General features: G+C 35.5%; 1 long non-coding RNA gene across 1 annotated transcript in view; it reads left to right on the top strand.

The window, feature by feature from the left end:
* Nucleotides 1–18,773, top strand: part of LOC141491744 (uncharacterized) — an 80,727-nt gene that overhangs the window by 26,379 nt on the left and 35,575 nt on the right. Inside the window, exon 3 of the long non-coding RNA XR_012469739.1 lies at nt 3,314–3,519. This is a non-coding gene — a long non-coding RNA (uncharacterized LOC141491744). The remainder of the gene's footprint in view (nt 1–3,313; nt 3,520–18,773) is intronic.

Consider the following 18,773-nt stretch of genomic DNA (forward strand, 5'->3'; position numbering starts at 1 on the left):
ATAACACAAGATTTAGCAGCTTCCCCAATAAGGGATTATAAGGGCTTGGAATATGATATTCCAGAAGGCAAAATAACTTGACTTAACATACTCAGCAAAACTTAACATACTCTTCCAGGGGAAAAGAAGGATATTCAATGAAATAGGGGACTTTCAAACTTTCCTAATGAAATGACCAGAGCTGAACAGAAAATTTGAGCTTCAGACATGAAATTCAAGTGAAGCATAAAAACCAGGAAAGATGAATTACAAGGGACTTAATGATGTTGAACTCTCATATTCTTGTATAGGAAGATGATATTGATGACTCATATGAAATATCTCATTTATTAGGGCAGTTAGAGCATATATATAGAAAAAGCACAGGTGGGAATTGAATTTTGAAGAGATAATATGTTAAAAAGATGGAGTTAATGGGTGAGAGAGCAATGTAGGGGGAGAAATGGAAAGGGGGAGGTAAAATGGGGTAAGTTATTTCACATGAATGAGGCAAGAAAAAGCTTTTGCTGTGGAGTAGGAGAGGGGGGAGTTGAGAGAGAGTGAATGAGCTTACTCTCATCAAAATTGACTTGGAGAGGAATAACATACACACTCAATTGGGTATAGAAATCTATCTTACACAATCCTAAAAGACTTGTGATAGAAAATACCATCCATATCCAGAGAAGGAACTATGGAATTTAAATGAAGACCAAAGCAATCTTCAATTGTTAAAAGTTGTCTTATGTATTATGTTATTTTTTTCTCTCTAATGTTTTTTCTCTCCCATTTAGATTTGATTTTTCTTCTACGACATGAATATTTTCAATATGGATCTACATTTAGCATGGTTATAAATGTAGAGTCTATATTAGATTGCTATCTACCAGGGGGAGGAGAAACCCTTTCTTACTATATTCTGGACATGAGTCACCACACTTTAAGTTTCAAGGACACTTATTCAATTGTTTATCTCCTTGATTTAAGGTCTCTAGTTCAAATGATTTATTGCCCATACTCTTCATATTTGTACATAAACAATCCATACAGTTTGATTCTGATTTTTGTCTTGGATATATTATGTTATTTTTTCTCTAATGTTTTTCTCTCCCATTTAGGTTTGATTTTTCTTCCACAACATGAATATTTTCAATATGGATCTATGTTTAGCATGGTTATAAATGTAGAGCCTAGAAAAACTGTAAAATTTGAAACCTTGCAAAAAAAAAGATTGGTTGCATGTAGTTGGAAAAACAAATAAAATGTTTAAATTAAAAAAAAGAAATCTATCTTACTCTAGAGGAAAGTAGGAGGGAAAACGATGAGAGGAAAAAGTGGGGGATGTGATAGAAGGGAGGTGAGAACATGGGAAAGGGCAATCAGTTGTAACACTTTTGAGGAGGGACAGGGTGAAAAGAGAGAGAATAGAACAAATGGGGGGGATTTGGATGGAGAGAAATGCAGTTAGCAATAGTAACTGTGGGAAAAATATTGAAGCAAGTTTCTCTGATAAAGACCTTATTTCTCAAACATAGAGAGCGGAGTCAAATTTATAAAAAATAAGAACCATTCCCTAATTGATAAATGATCAAAAGATATGAACAGTTTTCAGATGATGTTATTACTGCAATCTAATTAAATCATTTTTTAAAATGTCCTTACTATTGGCAGGAGAAATGTGGGTTGGAACAATTCTGAGGTACTACCTTGGACCTTTTGAATTTGCTAATTAGGACAGAAAGAGAAAATGACAAATGTTAGAGGGGGGATGGAGGGAAAATGCATTGTTAGAGGAATTGTGAAATGATTCAATAATTCTGTAGAGCAATTTGGAACTATGCCAAAGGGCTATAAAACCATGCCTACCCTTTGACCTAGCAATGCCACTAACAGGTCTATAGTCCAGAAAAGGTGAAAAACAGGAAGGAAAAGGCCCCATATGTGTAAGGATATTTATAGCAACTCTTTTCTGGTGGCAAGGAACTAGAGCGGATATGCATTGGTTGGGGAATGACTGAATAAATTGTGGTATTTGATTATGAGGAAATGCTATTTTGTTGTAAGAAATGATGAACAGGATGCTCTAGTAAAAAACTTATACTAGCAGATGCAAAGCAACAACAATGATGTAGGATGATCAGCTGTGAATGACTTAGCTTTTCTTAGCAATGCTGTGACCCAAGACAACTCTGAAGAATTTATGACAAAGAATACTATTCATCCCAAAGTCAGAGCTGATTGTGTTTGAATATAGGTTGAGCCATTTTTTTTACTTTATTTTTTCATGAGGTTTCTCTTTACTTAGGGGGGGGAGTTATGCTTACTTTTACAATTGACTATTGTGGAAATGTTTTTCATGACTACCCATTTCTAACTTACTTTCTCAATGAGGGAGATTGAACTGGGAGGAAGGGAGAGAATTAAGAATACAAGGTTTTTGCATGTAATAAGGGGGGGGGATCCAAAATTAGCCCCAGCTATTTTTCCTTTCTTCCATTCTCCCACCCCACTCCCATTCCCCCAGATCATTTCAGTTTGTATTCATTTTGACTTGACCAATCTGGGGGGGGGAACCCCCAGATATTTTCCTCTTGTTGTCTCATTTCAGATGCACAGAAGAAATAGAGAATCTTCTTTTCTACATTAAATCAAAGATATTTGTATGAATGAAATGTTTCCATATTGGATTAGATTGAAATTCAAGCTATACAAAAGGCAAGACCTAGGTAGAATTGTGTCAAAAGGCTGATTAGTGAGTAGATAAGAGAAGAAAGTTTAAGATGAATAGTATCAGAAAGTAGAATTTCCAGGGAAGAACTTCTGTTTGCCTTAAGGTTTGGGCAGCAATTTGTTTATTTATGTCAGTTGAACAGGACAGCTTAAGGAGGGAAAACATTAAAAAATTTACTATAGAAAAAGATTCCCATAGAAGCCCCCAGCAAGCTACGAGAGTAAGAAGCAAAAGGATCAGAGGCCTGAGGATCTCAGATCCATCAAGAATGCCGGGCAAGAATATTTTTTGCAGTGACATGAAGAGAACATTCTATATTTGTGTTTCTACCTGGTGCCAAGTAACACCTATGTATGCACAAAATACAGGTTGGCCTTGCTTCTGAAGGAAAAGGTAAAAAAAAATTTCTCTCTACTTTATAGGTTACCACAGTGATCAAATTATTCCCTAAAGAATAGGAGAAGGGCTTCATGAAGAGGCAAAAAGGAATCCTAAATTTGGTCTGGAGGTTGTAAGGTAGAAAATTTTGCAGCATAGAAGAAAGGAAAAGAAAAGGACTTTTTTGGAGTTGTGTAATAAATAGGTCTGTGATTCTTTCTCTAGATAGATACTGGCAATTTTGAAGAGGAAGAAGCTTCTCATTTTTACAAAATGATGATGAGGAGCCTTTTGGTACTACTAGCAACTAGTGCTGATCAGAAGAAGAATGAAGTATGGTGGTGGATGGGCCCCTGCTTAGGGGATTCACATGTATGAAATCAGATTCCACCGACAATAACTGGTGTGCTAGAGAAAAAAGACTAACTGAGGTAAGAAACATTAATTAATAAAATGCAATATATCCAAGCCAAAAATAAGAATTGGACTCTATGGATTGTTTATATATAGATATGAGGAGTGTGGGTAATAAATCAGTTGAACTAGAGACCTTAAATCAAAGAGATAAACAACTGAATAAGTGTCCTTGAAACTTTTAAGTGTGGTGACTCATGTCCAGAATATGGTAAGAAAGGGTCTCTATCTTATTAAAAAAGGACATGAGATGGTGGCTTCTTAACTTTGACTTATTTTAAAAAATACTTTAAGAATTTTATTTCAATTCAATTAATTTCTTTTGTAATTCTTTTATAAGGAATATGAATTTTAAAACCTTATTCTAAGGAGTCTATAGAATTCACCAGACTTACCAAGTGGTCCATGACGCTAAAAAGATAAAGAATGTCTGGTTTAGACAAATGAAGTTTGAGATTAGCATTATATATATTAGAACGTAAACTCATTTGGAGAAATCCATGAGCTGGCAGGGGAATGATGGAAAAGAGTGTTTTGGTGAGAATTAATGAAAGAAGAAATGAAGCAATATATTCCTGTATTTCCCTGTCCAGAAATTAAGACCTGATAAAAAAAGAAGCCCTGGAATGGTTTTTCAGGATGCTCATAATATAAGCTCTGTTCCCAAAATAAGCCCCAGTTAAGATCAGCAGCCAGATGGATGCATTTAGTACATCTATTTTTTTTGTTTGTGCTTTTTTTGCTATTCCAAGTATTTTATTAAGAGTTTTCTGCAAGGCATTTACCAATTTGTGAGTATAAACTCCGTGGGAGAGAGAGAATACAGAAAGCAGGTAGCCCCGGAGCTGAGGAATTTTCTTGATTTGGGGCAGGATCTGAGAGTCCACTACTTTCTGATCAGCCTTGCACTATTCCTTGCACTAATTACACATTTCCTTTTCTCTGTATCAAAAATTTCTCCTTCTTGGTGTCTAGGTTTATAGAATCTTTTCTTTATACCAGAAAGGCTAACCCTGGTAGAGGTGGCAATGACAAATTTCTGATGGGTCCTTCATAGAGGAATACAGTTGATGATCAGAGGTAGCAAACCACTAGCCAGCTGCTTCAGGAAACCACACGCTTGCCCCTGTGGTGTACAGTGAGCATGGTCAGAACTGTGCCTGGGGTGATGCTAGCCCAAAGTTTCCTCATATGCTGCTGAAGGGTTTTTTTTTTTTTTTTTTTTTGCCATGACTTAGGCATTTTCTTGGCGCATCTTCAGTAGGGTAATACCTGGGCATTTTGTGAATCTTTACTTGGTTTTCTCCATTTTTATCACCACCAATTGGCTTTGGGTTAGTAGTAGGCACCCTGTCTTTCTTTTTCCTTTAAATTTGGGTTTTTGGAGCAGTGTATTTCCATTTGTACCTGGCTCTGCGGTAATACATTGCAGACCTGGAGTACCAGCCAGTCCCCTGCCAGTACTGGGTTTCGACCGCAATGCTTTCAAGGTTTTTTCACCACCTTTCCAACCCATCTTCCTTGTTGGCCTTCCTTTCCTTTTTTCCTTTCTGACCTTTGGAGCCTTTGGAGGTTTTTGTCTCTGCATCTTGAGAGAAGGGACTAGTACATTTATTTTAACATACAATGGAAGTATTGAATTATAAAATAATATTAAAATATAATTAAATATAAATAATTTTACTGACATCAATACTTAAAATAAATGATAATATAAATTCTAATTAAGTATTTGCAAATACCCAAGAGGGCACCTTTGGACAAGAATTAGTGCCTATGTAAAAAGATGAACTCAAACCTTATCGCCAATGAGCAATCAGAGTATTAGACACAATGCACAAATAACACACTCGATAATGTCAGAATGGATAGAAAGCCCCACTAAGGACAAGAAAAAGAGACCGAATCTGTTTCAAGCATTTAAATTAATGAAACTGAAAAAACATGGTACACAAAAATCAGATATAAGGAAGTGGGTCAATTTAATGCTGCCACTTGTTTTGCAAGGTGGTTAAAGAGATCCTCTAGTCTGGATTTAGGCAGCAGTCACTGAGCTCAAGGCATGAAGAACATCCTTGCAGAGAGAAGAATAGATCAAATAATGTTCCCAAAGAAATGATCGCTTAGCTCCAGACATCCCCTGAAAATAAGCCCTAAATATGTCTTTTGGAACAAAAATTAATATGACCCCCATCTTATTTTCAGGGAAATATGGTTGTATACCAGAGTCCACTAGGTCAGAATAGATGAATTTGGGAAACAGATTACAGGAATGTCATATAAATGACATGGTATTCATGTGGCATTGCCACAATCCAAAATATCTTCTATATCCTGCTGCCAAAAACAGCCACAGATCAATTCTTGATACTTTAATGAAAATTTCATCTTCCAAAAGGTGGAAGAAGTGATGAGAATATCTTTTTTTAATGTATTTTTTCTTTCTTTTTTTTTTCCATGGCAATGGGGTTAAGTGACTTTCCCAAAGTCACATAACTAGGTAATTATTAAGTGCTGAGGTCTGATTTGAACTCAAATTCTCCTGACTCCAGGGCTGTTGCTCTATCCACTGTGCCACCGAGCTGCCCCTTTTAATGTATTTTTTAACATTCTTTTCTTTTAAAATTTTGAGTCCCAAACTCTCCTTTCTCCCCTCATCTCTATCCACTGAGAAGCCAAACAACATATTAATTATAAATGTGAAATAATGTGAAAATGTGAAATATAAATGTGAAAATAAAACATTTTCATATTAGCCACATTTCAAAAAAAAGCAAGAAAAATAAAGATAGTGAAAAATTATACTTTCATTTGTACTCAGAGTTAATCAGTTCTTTCTCTGATGGTGAACAGCAGACTCTTAGGATTGTCTTGTATCATTATTTTCATCAAAATAGTGAAGTTTTTCATGGTTGTTCATCTTTATAATATTGCTGTTACTGTGCACAGTGATCTAGTTCTCACTTCACTTCAAATCAGTTCATACAGCTATTATTAGGTGTTTCTGAAACTATATCCTTTCCCTTTGTTATTTTTATTTATTTATTTATTCATTCATTCAGCCATTTATTGATTGATTGATTGATTTTTAGGTTTTTGCAAGGCAATGGGGTTAAGTGGCTTGTCCAAGGCCACACAGCTAGGTAATTATTAAGTGTCTGAGACCATATTTGAACCCAGCTACTCCTGACTCCAGGGCTGGTGCTTTATCCACTGTGCCACCTAGCCACCCCCTCCTTTTGTTATTTCTTGCAGCAGTCATAAGCTGAACTTGCTTGACTATTCCTCAATTAATGAACATCCCCTCAGTCTCCAATTTTTTTTTTTCAGGACAAAAAGAGCTGCTATAAATATTTTTTATACATATAGGCTTTTTCCTTTTTCTTTGGTTGCTTAGGGATACAGACTCAGTAGTGGTGTTGCTTTATGCCTTTGGACAGTTTCTAATTGTACTCCAGAATGGTTGGACCAGTTCATCACTCCACCAACAATTCATTTGTTTATGTATTTATTCCTCACTCCTCCAACATATGCTAATTGGGATAGGTATGAGATGGTACCTTCGAGCTGTTTTAATTTGTATTTTTCTGATTAATAGTTATTTAGAGATTTATTTCTGTGACTCTAGACAGCCTTGACCTCTTCTTATGAAAACAAACTGCCTATTTATATCTTTCCACTATTTCTCAATTAGAGAACTCTCTCTCTCTCTCTCTCTCTCTCTCTCTCTCTCTCTCTCTCTCTCTCTCTCTCTCGCTCTCGCTCGCTCTCTCGCTCTCTCGCTCTCTCGCTCTCTCTCCTTCCTGTCTTTAAAACAATCCTGATGAGAGTAAGGTTCAAGTATTGCCTGAAGGTCTGCTAATTTCCTCTTTTACTGTAAAAGATCTTTTTTTGGTATGCCTCTTTTAGGTGAGAAAAATTTCCCCATACTACTATTCCCAGTATAGACTTCTTTCTCACTCCTTAATTTAATTTTGAAATCATCCTAACCTAATTGACTTGTATCTCTGTCTATGTAAACTCCTTTGTACTATTCTAATAATGAAAAAGTTCTTAGAAGTTGTGCATATCATCTTCCCATATAAGAATATAAGTAGTTTCATTTTATTGAATCTCTTATAATTACTCTTTCAAGTTTACTTTTTTATGTTTCTTTTGAGTTGTGTTTGAATGTCAGATTTCCTATTCAGTTCTTTTCATCAGGAATGATTAAAATCTTTTATTTCACTAAATATCCATTTTCCCCCTGAAGGTTTATCCTCACTTTGGAGGAATAGATTATTCTTTTTTTTTAGGTTTGTTTGTTTGTTTTTTTTTTTTTGCAAGGCAAATGGGGTTAAGTGGCTTGCCCAAGGCCACACAGCTAGGTAATTATTAAGTGTCTGAGACCGGATTTGAACCCAGGTACTCCTGACTCCAAGGCTGGTGCTTTATCCACTACACCACCTAGCCATCCCAGGAATAGATTATTCTTGATTGTAATCCTAGGTCCTTTACCTTTCAGAATATCTTATTCCAAGCCCTCCACTTTAACATGGAAGCTGCTAAATCTTATGTGATCTTAACTGTGGCTCCACAGTTTCTAAATTACTTCTTTCTAGCTTTTTGAAATCTCCTTTTTAACACGGGAGCTCTGAAATTTGGCTTTAATATTCCAGGGGGTTTTCATTTTGACATCTCTTTTAGGAGAGGTGAACTGGTTCAACCATTCTGGAGAACTTCTTTTTGAAACTATGCCCAAGGGCATAAAGCAACACCACTACTAGATCTGTATCCCTAAGCGATTAAAGAAAAAGGAAAAGGCATACATGAATAAAAATATTTATAGCAGCTCTTTTTGTCCTGAAAAAAAAATTGGAGACTGAGGGGATGTTTATTAATTGAGGAATAGTCAAGCAAGTTCAGCTTATGATTGTGATGCAAGTGTGCTGCAAGAAATAACAAGGGAAAAAGGATTCTTTCAATTTCTGTTTTACCCTCTGGATCTAAGATAGGGAGTTTTCCTTGATAATTTCTTCAAATATTATATTTAGGCTATTTCTTTGATCTTGGCTTTCAGATAGTTCAATAATTTAAAATTATTTCTCTACAATCTATTTTGAGATCAATTGTTTTCTCTAATGAGATAATACACATTTTCTTGTGTTTTTTTCATTTTTAAAATTTTATTTTATTTTTCTTGATGTCTCAAGAAGTTATTAGCTTTCACTTGCCCAAATATATATATCTATATATCTATATATCTATCTATATATATATGTAATTTGTAGGATTTTGCAAGGCAAATGGGGTTAAGTGGCTTGCTCAAGGCCACACAGCTAGGCAATTATTAAGTGTCTGAGACCGGATTTGAACCCAGATACTCCTGACTCCAGGGCTGGTGCTCTATCCACCACCACCACCTAGCCACCCCCCCAATTATAATTTTTAAGGGATTTTCTTCAGTAAGTATTTGTATCTTCTTTTCCATTTGACCTATTCTACTTTTTTTTTTTTAGGATTTTGCAAGGCAATGGGGTTAAGTGGCTTGCCCAAGGGCACACAGTTAGGTAATTATTAAGAGTCTGAGGCTGGATTTGAACTCAGCTACTCCTGACTGAAGGGCTGGTGCTCTATCCACTATACCACCTAGCCACCCCTATTCTACTTTTTAAGAGGTTATTTTTTTAAAGTTAATTTTTGTGGCTTTTTTTTTAACCATTAGGCCAATTCTATTCTTCAGTATTTTGAGCCTTTTTTTTTTAACCATTAGGCCAATTCTGTTCTTCAGGATTTTTATGCCTTGTTTTTTTACCAAGCTATCTGGTCTCCTTTCATAACTTTCTTGCATCACTGTCATTTGTTTCCCAATTTTTTTCTTTACCTCTCTCTATCTCTTTTAAAAAAAAAATAAAAACAAAACCTTTTCCAGAAATTCTTGTTAGACTTTTGATCCAATTAGCATTGTTCTTTGAGGCTTTGGTTGTAGCTATTTTCAGTATTGTTAATTTCTTCTGGGTTGTCTTGGTTTTTTCTGATGCTATAGTAGCTTTTTGTTCTTGTTATTTATTTTTTGCTTGCTCATTTTTTCAATTTTTGACTTTAAATTTTATTCTACAGTTGAGCTCTGTTTATCTGGGGAGGGGGTGTAGGGAGACTGATCCAAGATTCAGGCTTTTTTCATGTTGTTATTTTCAGAGATATTCTGGGAGTTTGCATGTCTTTGGAACTTTCATTATGGTGTGATCCTAGGAGATTCACGGTCACTATTGTCCTGAGCTATGCTTTGGCATTTACTTTTACTTTTTTTAGTTTTTTTTTTTTACAAGGCAATGGGGTTAAGTGGATTGCCCAAAGCCACCCAGCTAGGTAATTTTTTTAAGTGTCTGAGGGCGGATTTGAACTCAGGTACTCCTGACTCCAGGGCTGGTGCTCTATCCACTGAGCAACCTAACCGCCCCCTGGCATTTACTTTTGAAGGGACCCTGTTGTCATGTGACTGCAAGTGCTAGCCCTTCCCTTGGCTCTGGAGCTGTTTTTGAAACTTTCTCACTAGTTGGAACTATGACCAGAGGCCTCTATTCCCTTGCGACTGACTATAGACCCTTCTTTCTACCCACAATATGAGAAATAGAATTGTCAATCAGCATCAACTGCACCCAATGCAGTTTCCTGTAATCTCTTTCAGACTAGTTGTCTGAACCCCTTGTAGTCTCTGGTCTGAGAGTTCCCAAGACTGCTGCTATTTTTACTGTTGTCTTCAAAGCTTACTGCTCAGGCAGACATCACCTGCCTGCACTTTGGACATGGTTCTACTTAGATCTCTTCCACTGAACTCCTAAATTTTCTTAGACTGGAAAAATGTCTCACCTTGATTTTTGTTGGCTCTGCCACTCTAAAAAAATTTTTGAGGCATTATTTTAAAGTTGTTTGGAGAGCACTCTTGAGTGAGTTCAGCTGAGTTGCTGCCCCTAATCTGTCTTGGTTGTCCCCCCTCACCCCTCCAATTACTGTTTTTTGAAATGATGCTGATCAATAAAGAAAAATTTATTGTTATAGTAAAAATTAAGAGAACTCTAGAGAAAATTACTATACTATGAAAATTTTTGAACAAAAAGGGAAACCTAAGAATAATTTGACTTATGTCTTTGATTTTGGGAGAGCAAATATTAAGAGTCCAGAAAAACAGTAGGTTTAAGAGTTTAACGGTTAAAATAGGGATCAACTCACTTTGGTCCAATAGACAAATCCACCTAGCCTCCTATTTTTGTATGTCCCCAATCTAAGAATGGTTTTTACATTTTTTTTATTTGACTCTTGGTCTAAAAAACTAAAGAAGTAAGCTTAAGTGGATTAGAACCCTCTCAAGATTGAAATTTTTATGAGAAGTGATGATCTAATATCTAAATGTACCATTGTGAATAGGTGACTTAATCAACCGGGGGAAAAACTCTGAACAAGTTGAAATTGCCAATGCTAAAATTAACAAAGAAGCTTTTTAAAAATTTAAATCTATATTTAGGAAAAAACCTGGAAAGACTCACATGAACTGATGATGCAAAGTGAAGTGAAAAGAACCAGGAGAACATTGTATAAGGTAACAGCAATATTGTATGATCGTCTACTGTGAATAACAACTATTCTCAATAATACAATGATCCAAGATAATTTTGAAGGGTTTATGATGAAAAGTGCTGGCCAATCACAGATTCCTATTGGAACCTGAATGAAGAACAAAATTATTTTTTCTTTACTTTTTCCTTGTTTTTTTTTTGGTCTGTGTTTTCTTTCACAGTATGACTTATATGGAAATGTGTTTTGTATAATTACACTTGTATAACCTATGTCAAATTGCAGGTCTTCTGATTGGGGAGGAGGGACAGAAGGGAGAAAGAGGATTAGAATTCAAGATTTGAAAAGAAGAATATTAAAATTGTTTCTACATGTAACTTGGGAAATAAATATTAAATTATTGCCCCAAATATATTTTTTTACTTTTCACATTAAAGAAAAATCTATAAGGAGGATAATAAGATCAAAGAATGCATAGAGTAGGATGATACTAATAGGTTATGGGGGGGAAAGTATAACTAGATAACTTTTATTTTTGTTTCCATTTTCTCTATCAAAAAGAATCATTTTCAGATGAGAAAGAAAAAAGCAAGTATGGTTAAGGGTAGGTGAAATCTAAAATATAGGTGAAGAAATAGTTAAACAACATCTCTATGGATTAGATATCAAAGCAGAATAAGCCACATCTCAGGGGCAGGAGTAACTGTGTGTGTATGTGTGTGTGTGTGTGTGATGTATCCCCTTAGCAGTCTGAGGAATGAAGTCTTTGGACCCCTTCTCAAAATTGTGATAAAAGAAAACACAAGATTACAAAAGAAAGCAATTATAGCCTAACACCTAAATATTATAAGCATTTTATTCACAGAGGCAGAAGGTGCCAGACATGTTGAGCCCTAAACAAAATGAATTACAGGTATCCGTTCCACATCTTGACTTTTCCAATTGTGATTTTGATACATTGTGGGTCAGCAAGAGAAATGAAATGGGGGACAGCTAGGTGGTGCAGTGGATAGAGTACTGGCCCTGGAGTCAAGAGGACCTGAGTTCAAATCCAACCTCAGACACATGATAATTGCCTAGCTGTGTGGCCTTGGGCAAATCATTTAACCCCACTGCCTTGTAAAAATTAAAAAATAAAAGAAATGAAATGGGAACTTTTTGGAAGTTTTTTACAAGCTGCAGACCACTTCTTTTCTGGTATCAAGGGAGAACCAAAACATTTTATGTAGAATTTTCAGATTTCAGAGATACTGCACATCTAACTCCCATAATGTGGAAGGGATAGCTATATTTCTTTTTTTTTTTTTTTAGGTTTTTGCAAGGCAAAGGGGGTTAAGTGGCTTGCCCAAGGCCACACAGCTAGGTAATTATTAAGTGTCTGAGACCAGATTTGAACCCAGGTACTCCTGACTACAAGGCTGGTGCTTTATCCACTACGCCACCTAGCCGCCCCTAGCTATATTTCTTAATGGACAGAAAATGACTATTAATTGCTATGGACAAGAAGTGGTTTTTGACATGGGAATCATTTCAGAATCAGGTTACTGCATGTTGTCAGATAATTTCTAGTAAGAGCAAAGTTCAAAACCAAGAATTGCAGGAAATTAAGTGAAATGGTAGACAAACAAATCAAGAAACTCTTGAAATCATATCTAGTCTCGGATAATTAGCTATATGGTCCTGGATTAGTCACTTAACCTTTCTGTGCCTTCATCTGTAAAATGGGGATAATAATGACACCTATCTTGAGGGGTTGTTGTGAAGATCAAATGAGATAATGATTATAAAGCTCTTGGTGAGCCTTAAAGTACTCCATAAATGCTAATTATCATAATTACTACTATCGTTATTATTATCATCATCATTATTATTAAACACTAAATTAGAAGAAAGCATAAAAATATGAGAAGGCATTGTATAAATTCTAAACAGTATCAATTTGATTTATTCAAATGAATTGTTAACTGTGATTCTGATGAAAAGGAAAAAAAAAAATCTTGAAATGACCTTAGTCAGCAAATGCTTAATCTCCTTACCAAATGGAGAAACATGGCAGCCAAGGGAAACCTTGATTTAAGTCACCAACTTACTTGCCAAACAGTAAAGAATTGAATATGGGAGAATATACAGTATTAGCTTGCAAAAGAAGCAGGGAAGGGAAAGCCAGTCTGTAGAAAGATTGACATGAAGTTCAACTAAACTTGGTCATTGCAAGAGCATTTAGATACAGCTTGGTGTTTCTAAATACAAGAAAATGAAAGCAGATTTGTCAACATTTCTATAACAATCTATTCTCAGCATTGATGATACCAGAACCACCACATAGTGTCTCTTACTTAACAAGTTATTACTGGATGCTGTCTATCAAGAAGTGAAAATGCTACTACTCAAGGAAGTGAAATCAGGAAGAGTGACTGGACCAGAATAAATTCACACAGAAGAAACTGATGCCAAAGAAGACACAATTTTAAAAATACTGCATGATTGGGTCTTGTAATTAGTTAAAATCAGAAAATGATACTAAATAATTGGAGGGGTTGGAAACCATGGATGGTATTAAATCTTGCAAAAAACTGAGAAGACATCAACAATCTTTGATCTATATACTTTATTGTTTTTCCTTCTGTATGGAAATGCTCTGAAGGTTATAAAATTTATCCTTGATGAAACTTTTGTAGATAAATTTGGTCTAGCAGATTATATCTTCCCAATAATAGATCCTGTGATGCCTGAAGTGAAAGGTTAAAGAGCTGTACATGTAAAGTGAAAAGGGTAGGTAGCTGCCCATAATAAGTTATTGCCATTATCACTACCACCTCCACTAGTACCCTCCCCTTTCAGGCTACATAAGACCATAAAGACTTCTCTTGACTATTGTGATCATTTGGTATGGCTTGGCATGGTATTTGGGAAACTTGGCCCATGGTTGTTATTTGTGATGAAGTGTAGAGCACTGTTTAGTTAACAAAATTATCTGGAAGAAGCATTTTTGGGGGGGTCAGCCCATATGTATGACTGTATTTGAGAAGGATGTGGCCATTTTGTGACCTAGCAGTTTGGAAATGAATTATTAGATTAGGCTGCTGAAGCAGTCATCCCCTACCTGTACAAGTAGTCAAAGAGCTTGGGTATAAGCCTTATGCTCCAAGTGTCTTCTCAGACAATGAAGAATGACCACACGTCAGATCTGATCTTGTATCATTGGTTGAGTCAGCATTTTTCAGAACCCAGCTGTGAATAGAGTAGATAGAGTGCTGGGCTTAGAATCAGGAAAACTCCTCTTCATCAGTTCAAATCTGGCCTCAGGCACTTAATAGCTGTGTGATTTTAGGCAAGTTCCTTAACCCTGTTTGCTTCAGTTTTCTCATCTATCAAATGAGCCAGAGAAGAGAATGGAAAACCACTCTAGTACCTGTCAAGAAAACTCTAAATGAGGTGACAAAGAGTTGGACTTGGTTGAAATGACTGAAAAATGATTGAACCACAACCAAAAAATAAAATGTGCTAATTCAGGAGATAGTGAGTTCCATGGCACTGGAGATCATCAAATGTAGACTGGATGATCACTTTGGTATGTGTTGGACTGAATGACCTGTGATATATTATTTAACTCTAAAATTCTGTGTCTCTATGACAATCTTTCCAGGCATGATTTCATCTTTAAATTATTAGGATATGAAGATATTGATTAAAGCCGAGTCCACATATTAAATTACTATAAAATTAAAATAATACTTGTAGAAATTCAAATTTTCCCTTCATTCACTATTGATTTTTTTTAAAGGAAAGTCTGCTTCAAACAAACAAATGATCAGAGTTAACAACAGAAGTGTGAATGTGACCCTAATTAATGAATGTGTTAATTGTTCTTTCCTAGTAGATAACACTGTGTGTGGCACTGGGAGGAGGACTTAATTTGCTTATTATGTTCTTTTAACAAGTTCTCTTGTGTATACTGACTCTGCATGTAACATTTTCATTATTCCTAAACTATTCTCTCCTTCTGTAATATACTTATTCCCCTTATCAGCAGATATACTGTCATGGTGATACAATTAACTTAAATGTTTGCAAAAGCAAGACTTTTAAAATATGCACAATATATCATTATGTCTGATTCTGAACAGAAATTCTCTATATAGGAAATAGTCTACTCTATTTCATTTTCCACAAATAATTAACAGTATGATGACTTAAAATACCCATTTCCTCCCAAACTCTTTCTTTGCAATTGCCCTCCCTGCTCTTGGATGGAAAGAAAATATGGGAGAGTTCCTATTCCATTTAAGTAGAACACAGTAATCACCCTTTCATCTTATTTTTTTTTAAGGTGAAGCAGAACTTTAAAAAATTTACAAATTTTAAAATATATTTTACAATTACATGCATAGATGATTTTAAACATTTATTCTTTTGTAAGGTTTTGAGTTCTACATTTTTCTTCCACTCTTCCTTCCATCTTTCCCATGGCAGCAAGCTATTTGCTATAGGCTGTACATATACAATTGCTTTTAACATATTTCCATATTAGTCATATTGTGAAAGAAGAAATAGAACTAAGAGGGAAGGAAACCTCAAGAAGGAAAGGAAAAAAAATAAAAGAAATTTAAAAAATAAACATAGAATGCTTTGCTCTGTATTCAGAATCCATAATTTCTTCTTGGGATGTGGATGGCTTTTTCCATAACAATTCTCTCAGGATTGTCCTTGATCAGTTATTCAACTGCTGAGAGAACTTACTTCCATCATAGTTGATCATCACATAGTATTGCTTTTAATGTGTACAAAGTTCTTCTAGTTCTGCTCACTTCCCTTAGCATTAGTTCATGTAAGTCTTTCTGGAGTCAGGTTACTCATGATTTCTTAGGTGACTTGCCCAAGGTCACACAGCTAGGCAATTATTATGTGTCTGAAGTCATATTTGAACTCAGGTCCTCCTGACTCCAGGGCTAGTGCTCTATCCACTACCCCACCTAGCTGCCCCCCACTCATAATTTCTTATAGAACAGTAGTATTCCATATCATTTATACACTACAGCTTGTTCATCCATTCCCCAATGGATGGGTATTATAAGGAGTATTTCACAAAATTTCACAAATATATCTATAACATAACCTGAATTTTGCAATGTCTCCTTCCTTATCCCTTTTAGTTTAGATCTATTTTTGTTTTTGCTTTGTCTGAGGTCAGAATTTCTATCCCATAGCAGAAGAATTTGATGACTTAAATAGTAAAATTCTAACCTTAAGACTCCATAGCCATATTTGCCATTTTTAAAACACTCAAATAACTTGCTGAACAATCCATCTACACCTCTCTCTCTCCCAACCTCCAACAGAACTAGAAAACTAACTTCCCATTTGTCCAAAGTTCAAAACTTGTGATAATTTTTAGCCACTTCTGGTTTATTTCCATCTTTCTAACCAGAATTATGTTTTTATCACACATTTTTTTAGCTAAAAAGTAGAAAGTCTCTAAAAATTATACCTAAGTTTTATCTAAAAACTAGAAAGTCTCACAAGTTTGATTATTTCTCTGAGAAAACATAAGATGTTCAAACCAAACATAAATAAAGATTTAGCAACAATGTCCTTTATGATAGCCAGCACAGCCCTATGACTAGCTATGGGGAAGTATTATTATCTTTGAAATTTTCAAAACTTTCTTTGCAAAAAATGTGTGAAACCTTTCTATTATCATTTCAATCTCACTTTCCTTCTTCATATCAATATCACAATGCTTAAAAATTGACTTTATTTTCTTGTGCATTACATTTCTCTGAATTATGAAAAATTTAACATGGGATGAAGACACAAGATCATAAATCCCAGTATCCAAGCTTTCAGGGCTGAAGGAGATAATGAATTTTTTATTTTACAAATGAGGAATCTAGGATATGGTGATTATGCCTTGCTCAAACCACACATGGAACAGTTTCAAAGTGGGAATTCCTCAATTATAAATTCTTTTCTCCCCTACCTATCAGTGGGTATAGGAAAGTGAGGATGATGATTTGTGGCCTTCATTGATGTTTGACCTAAGTGATGATGATGATATTTGTCCCTCATTCTTGAAGATCATGATATCAGAGAGGTGATACCATTACATAAGAGTGAATTGGATTTTTTTGGGGGGGTATTGTGTTAAGTCACCAGACCCACTTTCTCTTCAAGAAATATGGATCCAGATATGGATCAGGGCAACTAGAGATAACCCTGGATATGAGGCAATGTTAAGTGACTTGCCCAAGGTCACACAGTAAGGTGATGATTTGAATTCACATCCCCTTGATTTCAGGGCTAAGCCACTCTAACCACTTCACCATCTAGCTACTCTAAAGGAAAGTGATGCTTGTCCTTCATTTTCAAGGAGACCATGACGTCAGGGAGTTGATGCCATGACAAGCACATGAATTAGTTTTGAGTGAGAGGGTGCTGTGCTAAGTCAACAGCCTCACCTTTTACTCTAGAGCCATCTGGGTCCAGTGACCAGATATGAATCAGGATGACTGGAGTTGGCCCTGGATGCAAGGCAATCAGAGTTAAGTGATTTGCCCAAGGTCACACACAAACAAAAAATAGATAGGAAGTCTCTCAGCATTACAGCATGGTGTGGGGTTTTGGTGTTCAAGCAGAAACTGGACAATTACCTGTCCTAGCAGTTGTAATATGAAAGATTCTATAGGTAGAAGGTTGGCTTTTATGGCACCTAAGACCTGCTACTATCAAGTTTTTTTGACCTTGATTCACTCTACTTCTAAGCACACATTTTATGTTCTAATAAAGCTAGCCTATTAACAGTTACCTGAATGTGTTTTGCCCTTAGTCACTGATGAACATTTGAATGGATCATCCACATGTGACTGGGAGGCACTCCTTCAATCAACTCATTGAAGGTTTATCTTAGTATGTACCTAGCATTTGATAGCACATACAATACAGTAACTGAAACACTCTACTCAAGAGGAATTTAAATTCCATTGTCTCTGCTGAAATCTTTCTTCACCTTCAACACCTAGCTCTGTTGCCACTTCCTTCAAGATGTCTTCCCTCATTCCCTCCTAAATCCACTTACACATGAAAGTAATTTCTGTCTTTGCACTTCTTTTTTGTTTTTTGTATTAGTTGGTCTGACTTTCGTTTTTTCACTGTGTTCATTTATGTACATGCTTGAATCCCTCTTATTAAATTATCCCTAAGAGCAGATATGTACCCCATCCCCCCAACACTCTGCAAAAACAGATGCTTTTTAAAACATGTCGAATTGAATTGATTTGCCTTCCACTCTAAAATTCTATGACATTTTTGACTCACCATCAGCTAGCATTTCTAGAGTATAAATTCTATCTTTAAATGCATTTTTCTAAAGCTGTCACTTGTTCTTTCAGAGCCTTTCAACCTCTTTTTAAAAAAATTATATAAATATTTTATTTGTTTTTCCAATTATATACAAGTGGTAGTTTCTCTCAATCATTTTTTTGCCAAGTTTTGAGTTTTACAATTTTTCTCCCCCTCTCCCTTACCCCCTCCCCCCACAGAAGGCAATCTGATATCTATGCTTTACAGTTGCAACCATGATATGCATAGATCTAAATTGAATATTCAGCTACCTTCTTTTAGCCTATTTTGTAGTCTTTCTACAATAAAAGTCATGATGTTTCTGTATTTCTTCAAAACAGACTCTATTTTCAAATCAAATTTCAATTCCTTGTAGTTATCT

Source organism: Macrotis lagotis, chromosome 6, assembly GCF_037893015.1.
Source record: "Macrotis lagotis isolate mMagLag1 chromosome 6, bilby.v1.9.chrom.fasta, whole genome shotgun sequence".
In the NCBI taxonomy this organism is placed as follows: Eukaryota; Metazoa; Chordata; class Mammalia; order Peramelemorphia; family Peramelidae; genus Macrotis; species Macrotis lagotis.